We start from the raw sequence: 6357 nt of genomic DNA, 5'->3' as shown, positions 1-6357 counted from the left end.
GACTTGCGTTGACTTCGACCTATTGGCCCACATTTCAACCTCCAAAAATGTGGCACGTATTCAACCCATTTTTTCAGAATTTACAGTCTTTTTTGCGGGGTAGAATTTACAGTCAATTTGATTTTTTTTAAAATTACAGTTCATTACCTGGGCTGGGTGAACAAATAATGTAGCGTTATGCGGCTTATTTATTTTTTCCTAAAAAATTACAGGCCATTTACACTTTATCGAAATACACGATTTTGCTGGGCTGATTCTAATTATAATGTTGGGGTGGGCGCATCAATGTTATCAAAAAATAAACAGGGGTTGAGCATTTTGTTATAAATATATTTAAATAATAAATGATTTATTATTACATTGGTCATTAAATCTTACCAAGCTTTTGTACACAATCATGATGATTTTCGTTGCCAAAAAAATCCAGGATTTTATTGTTAAGAAATTATTTTTATAAGTTAATAAGATGTGGGATATTGTTTTCTTACATATGTAAGTATCTGTTAAATATATGATGACAATAACAATAATATATAATAACATATAAAATAATTTAAAAAAAATATATAATATAGTTAGAAGGGAAACATAAGTTGGACCAGGCGTTCCTATTCTTATATAGAAAAATAGAACATACCTCTGCGTTTTCTTAAAAAAATACATAAATTGGACTGCCGATATTTCAGGAAAAATAAAACCTCGGATGGGAGGTGCATAGGCCGGTCGATACATGACGGCCCTCAAGAAAATACAAACCAGCATGTCGTGGGCTGCGCATCTATATACTACTATTAATATACTACTATTAAAGGAGCAAACATGAATTAGTCTAAACCACCAAACTTACTGTACACAAGAAAACCAGCACCGTCAGATCTACTCCACTTAATTATATCTGAGTGCCCGTATTACTTCGGTGGTCTGCCATCGAAACGAATGGAGAAGATTGAATGTTCTACCAGTCTGCCATCACGTCTCGGTTGCAAAAAAAACACACATCACGTCTCCAACCTCAACCATAGCGCCCCCTCCCCCAGCCGCCACAGAACTCCTCCCTATTCCCATCGCCGCCACCGCCGCCTGTCGTTCCTCCTCTGCTATCGAGGGCGCGAGCGAACGGAACCAACCACCGAAGTAACCGGAGCGGAAAACAGCGGTGGAATGGGGAGATGGCGTTTGCGGCGGCGGGGGAGGAGACGGGGCGGGCGTCCTACATCCGGGAAGGATCCCAAGGGCCGGGTCATCTCCGCCACAACGCGCACCGATGTCGCGGCGCGCCTCGGCGAGCTTCGCGACCAGATCCTCGCCCGCCGCGCCTCCTTCACCAACCTCGCCGCCCAACACTCCGGCTGCTCCTCCGTGCACGCGGCAGCGACCTAGGTATACCTCCACTTGCCCCGCCTACGCGCTCTGCAGGCTGTCAGATAGGGTCTCGGATCGTGGAGAATCGGGATGCACCAACCCATGAAGAGCTCGACAGCGCGGAGGTCCTCTCCGGTCAGGACTACGTGACCAGCCCTAGATGCACCGCTGAGCCAAGAACTTCTCTGTTCTTTTTCTTCTTCTGTTAACCAGCCAAAACATTTTTTCTGAAAACAATCTGGTTTGTGATGAACCAACAACACAAATAATGGTTCTCTCCGGCTCTTTTCTTCAAAGCAATCTGAGGAAAGGGTGCGAAGGAAATTGGAGCATAGGCATAGGCAACGGAAAATTGCTCAGGAATATCTCCATCTTATGCTTACTGCTTTGATGCACAGTCACTATAAAAAGGGTCAAAACAATTAGTGAGATACTTCTCTGGATATAGAGCTCATTGACACACGCCTATAGTATGTGGTTGAACATTCATTACCTTGTGGTTGGTACTTTGTCCCAGCCTCCCAATCTTAAATCTGAAGTTGTTCTGTATGGGGGAGTATTGTATGACTGTGTTTCCAGGCTTAAATCTGAAATTGTTGTGTACTATATGTGCATGCAGTGTGTATGGTATAACCAATCGATGTGCAGAAGTTAGCATGAACCGAAGGGCAATCAGTGCGCCACCGGAAGGCTCGGCAGTGCTTATCGCCGGAGCTACACTACCAGCAATGGCATCCAAATCTTCAATAACGATCAAGGTATATACAGTGTACACACAAAGAGGTCCACTTGTGATTATCTAATTATTGGATGCATCAGATTAACGTGTTGAATGAATCACATGTGTATACTTAAGACAAATGCATTAATGATTAGTCATTTTTCTGTTTATCCATTATACATGTCCTCCAAGGTAACCATGTACACTTGAGCCCAAGTACAATGCTGCCATCTAACGCCGCCTGCAATTTTTTAGCTCCAGGAACTTGGACCGTCCTGCAAGAAGAATTAGTTGAAAAGGTTGGTCTATGCTACTTGTCTAAGGCTGAGTATATGCTCTTTGTTGTTAATTGCAGTGATAGTAACTATGATTGAATTGCTAAGGTGAAAAACTGACAACTATTTTGCTTGATGAGCTTACTCTTGTTCATCACATTGCATACCTCTTACATGGAAATCATCGAATGTTCACACATATGTATGTCCTTTCGTTCTCATTTCCTACTTTTTATTTCGATCTTCCGTTTTGTGTGGATAATCCAATTTCTTATATTGTCAATGGATCTAAAACATTTTCACTTCTGAATCATATTTCAAACTGATAGTGCAGCTTCGATGGCCTTTTATTCCATGCCGACAACTGTATTTTGTACCATTAAAAAGATATAACTACATTTTATTCCTGAGAGAGCAATCTTATAGGGGAATATAGTGTTTTGTTTGTGCACTCTCATTTGGCATCTTACTATTTGTCTATGTATGACAGTTCTCACATTAGATGATGCAGAATATGTGTATATTTTTACCAAGGAGTTCTAATGATTTGAAGACTGCATATGTGCAGATCTAGAAACTCTTTCTTCCCCAGATGGGCAATGGGTCAAGCCGATCCGTCGTTGGCTCTGAAAGTGCACATGCATTGCTTCTGTACACTACTAATGATTCGAGGATTATATTTCTTAATAACCCAATTTTTTTTACTGTAATGGCAACCATGATCAACTTTACAGAAAGCCAGGGTTAGTCACAATTGTCTTTTATTTCCTCACAAAGGTGTGTGCATGCGTGTTGAATATCATCTTTCACTTTTTAGTTGAAGGTATTGCAGTCAGTAACAAGGTCCTTTTGTACTAATGACCAGGTGCTAGGTACAGATCAAATTAATGTTTACACTCGAACAAATACAGAATTGTGTTTGATCTTCAGATAGAGGCACCAATTGGGAGGTAACTCACACTACTCTAAACACCTTATTCTTATAGTGTAACCATAACATATTTTGCATCAGGAGATCACAATTTACTTGATTCACATGCATTTCTTACCACACGCATAACTGGAAACCTTGGTCTGTATGATGGGGACCCTGGAACATAAGGTGGATAAATACAGTAGGTTATGGATATATCGGAAGCTGTTCATCACATTAATTTTTCTCAATGGATTCATATTAAGGCCGGGTCTATCTGAATGTCCAACATATTCTGTGGCTGCAACTGTACGTCAGGGGGAGTTACGGTTATCTCAAATCTAATGGCAGCCAATTTTTTTGGACTTATTGAGTGTTTGCATCTCTTGGTCATATAAATCTTAAAGTCAGTCGACCAATGAACTTTCATAAATCTTAAAGTCCGGCTGACTCCGTGGGGAGGCTGCTCTGGCTCAGGACTCTGCTCCCCGACACGGATGTGGTGCGGGGTGGTGCGCGCGGAGCAGACCTTCCTCGCCAACCGATTTGGAGGGTTGTACTTCCCCTATGGTACTCTCTTCCCTGTAGGTTCCGGTTGATGGCAGCTCGAGGTTGTCGGATCTGGAGCAGAAGAGATAGATATTGTAGGATTGGGACCGGAGGAAACTTTGGTCGACTGGCCCAACAGTGGTGACGTCTCTCGATGTCGTTTTCCTCCTTGGAGGCACAATCGAGGTCCCTCCTATCCACACCCGACCCCCTCCCGGATGGAAGTCCAAAATCTGCCTTGGATTGGGCGGCGGCGGCAGCACCATGTGTGTCGTACCCTCCATGGAGGCGCCGTCTTGGGAGGCTTGGGTTTACGGGAAAGGGTTGCTGTAGGTGGTGGGCTCCGGGTGACAAGGGCTTGAGCGACGACGGTGGGTGGAGGTTGGCAGGTGGAGCGGCGTGGCATCTACCGCGTCGATGACGGTGGGTCTTGGCAGCATGGTGCAGCTGAGTCTCGGCGACAGATGCATCCGGATGGACGAGTGCAGGGCGGTGGCACTGTTTGGCGCCGTGGGATGTGGAGAGAGGTTTTACGGATTGTACTTGTACAGAAAGAGAGCAGATTGTGTTTCTTTTCAGAAGATACTTTTTGCCAGCCATTGTGTTGCTTGCAAGCAGAATACTTGCTGATTCTACGGAAGGTGTAATTTTTACTGATTCTGCGGAAGGTGTAATTTATATTGTGTCAGTCCTAACGTTAGTATATGCAACCTAACATGTTGAATTTACCACAATGAGAACAGAAAGAATTTAATGTTGTATATGGTGTTACATGTCATAATATGTTTACCTGTTAGTTTGTTTATTTGCATGTTCTGCTTTCAGTCCATGGACGCATGCAACATATGCAGAACCAGTGCAATCTGAAATTCCCTTGGTCGAACCCGCTTATAGAAAATAGTAACCAATGTTCCATGCTTTCCACTCTTTTTTGGTGATTATTTTGTGATTCTGTAAATAAAGGGAAACTATTTTCGGATCCCCCGTCCCTGCACCGCACTCATCATGCAGTTTGATACAGCTTGTGATATACCTTGCACGTTTGAAACCATAATATTGTATGAATAACTCTGTAGGTCATTAGGTACAGTTGGAGTTGGTTGTGTTGTAAATGTACATCTCTGGTCTGACTTGTAGTTTGACTAAGGTACTGTTGTATTAGTGTGTTTCTATGGTTGTCTGGTTGAGAAGTCCTTGCTGCGTGCATGTTCGATATGAGATAATTATGTCTTAACTAGAATGACTCAAGAAATTTCTCTCTACGATTATACGTGCATTGCACGCGCACGATTACTATGTTAAAAAAGAAAGCCTAGACGGGGCAGCCCAAAACCCAGCTGATACTTGCTGCCCCAGTGATAATAAATGATACCTGCCAGCTCCCCGGCTTCGTTGGGAATATGTCTCCTATAGTAACTATGTTGAAGCACCTAAAAAAATGTAACTATGTTGACAAACCCGTGGGCCCCAATGTCAGTATAGCATTAGGAGGAAGTATTTTTTCGATGAGGCACTTGCTTGCGTACGGCCATAGTCCTGGTGGGTCCCGACTGTCCGCCTCTCCACGTACAGTCCTCTTCAGATTCCTCTCGTTTGTTCAGCATGTTCATAATGGCAGACAGCGGTGTCGCGGCGAGCGCACAAAGGCGCAGGAGGAGATCCGACCACCTGAGGAAGTGCCTTATTAGTAACGAAACAACTGAACTAGCCTAGTGGCCAAGTGACACTACCCGGCAGCTGCTCCGCCCGGGTTCGATTCCACCTATGCAGGGAAAATATCTTCAAATTTTTTGCCTCTGCCTTTATTGACATGTGGGTCCCCATTGTCATCTACGCACACCACATCCAACACTTGCCAAAACTTTGTCCCTCGTTTTCTCTGTTTTTCGCACACTTGACATTGTGTGGGCATTTTGAAAATATCATATCTTTTTGACTGTGCATCATATGAAGATGTGCTATGCATGAATGTGGATCAGCATGATGTTAACTGGCTAGTAGTTCCATTTTCGACTATGAATAAAACTTCCAACATGATGTTAACACTGTTTGAAAAGGCCGTGTTAATATAAATGCTCTGCCTCTGAAAGTTGCAGTTTCTTATCTGAAGCAGTTTCTTATCTGAAACTGAAACTTGCAGTTTCTTCTCTGAGAATCACATTGTCTGCACTTTTATACTCCTATGAAACTGCATTTTTAAGTGCTAAAAATAGATCTCTAGAATTCATAAAATACTTCATATGCTCAATTCTGCAAATCTAAAATTCAAAAGACATTCATATTTGAAAGTACTCTCAAAATACACAACACAAAACACAATTTACAACCTGCAAATACTGACAACCCTAAGCTCCTTCTGACAATTCACAACCTACCCGACTATTGGGCTGGGGGGGGGGGGCATCCCCTCCTATTCCTCGGCGGCAGACAGCCGCCCCGTGAGACGATGTGAACGGCGAGGGAGAGGATGGCGGGGAAGCGTTGTCGGGCCAACTGCTTTTCTCCTCTTGCAGTTGGGTTCGGTCGACGAAGACTCC

At 43.4% G+C, this 6357-nt stretch overlaps 1 long non-coding RNA gene across 2 annotated transcripts; it reads left to right on the top strand.

Moving 5' to 3' along the window:
- Positions 1 to 1092: 1092 nt before the first annotated feature.
- LOC109752773 (uncharacterized) lies at positions 1093 to 4581 on the top strand. Of its 2 annotated transcripts, XR_012181241.1 has the most exons (5): positions 1093 to 1380; positions 1982 to 2120; positions 2339 to 2382; positions 2927 to 3135; positions 3224 to 4581. It is a non-coding gene; the product is annotated as an uncharacterized lncRNA (long non-coding RNA). The 2 variants fall into 2 exon arrangements; XR_012181240.1 differs by lacking the exon at positions 1093 to 1380 and having other exon boundaries at positions 1842 to 2120.
- Positions 4582 to 6357: the final 1776 nt, after the last annotated feature.

This window comes from Aegilops tauschii, chromosome 4, assembly GCF_002575655.3.
Source record: "Aegilops tauschii subsp. strangulata cultivar AL8/78 chromosome 4, Aet v6.0, whole genome shotgun sequence".
Classification (NCBI taxonomy): domain Eukaryota; kingdom Viridiplantae; phylum Streptophyta; class Magnoliopsida; order Poales; family Poaceae; genus Aegilops; species Aegilops tauschii.
Note: the sequence above shows the minus strand (reverse complement) of the source record. Positions and strands in the feature narration are given on the sequence as shown.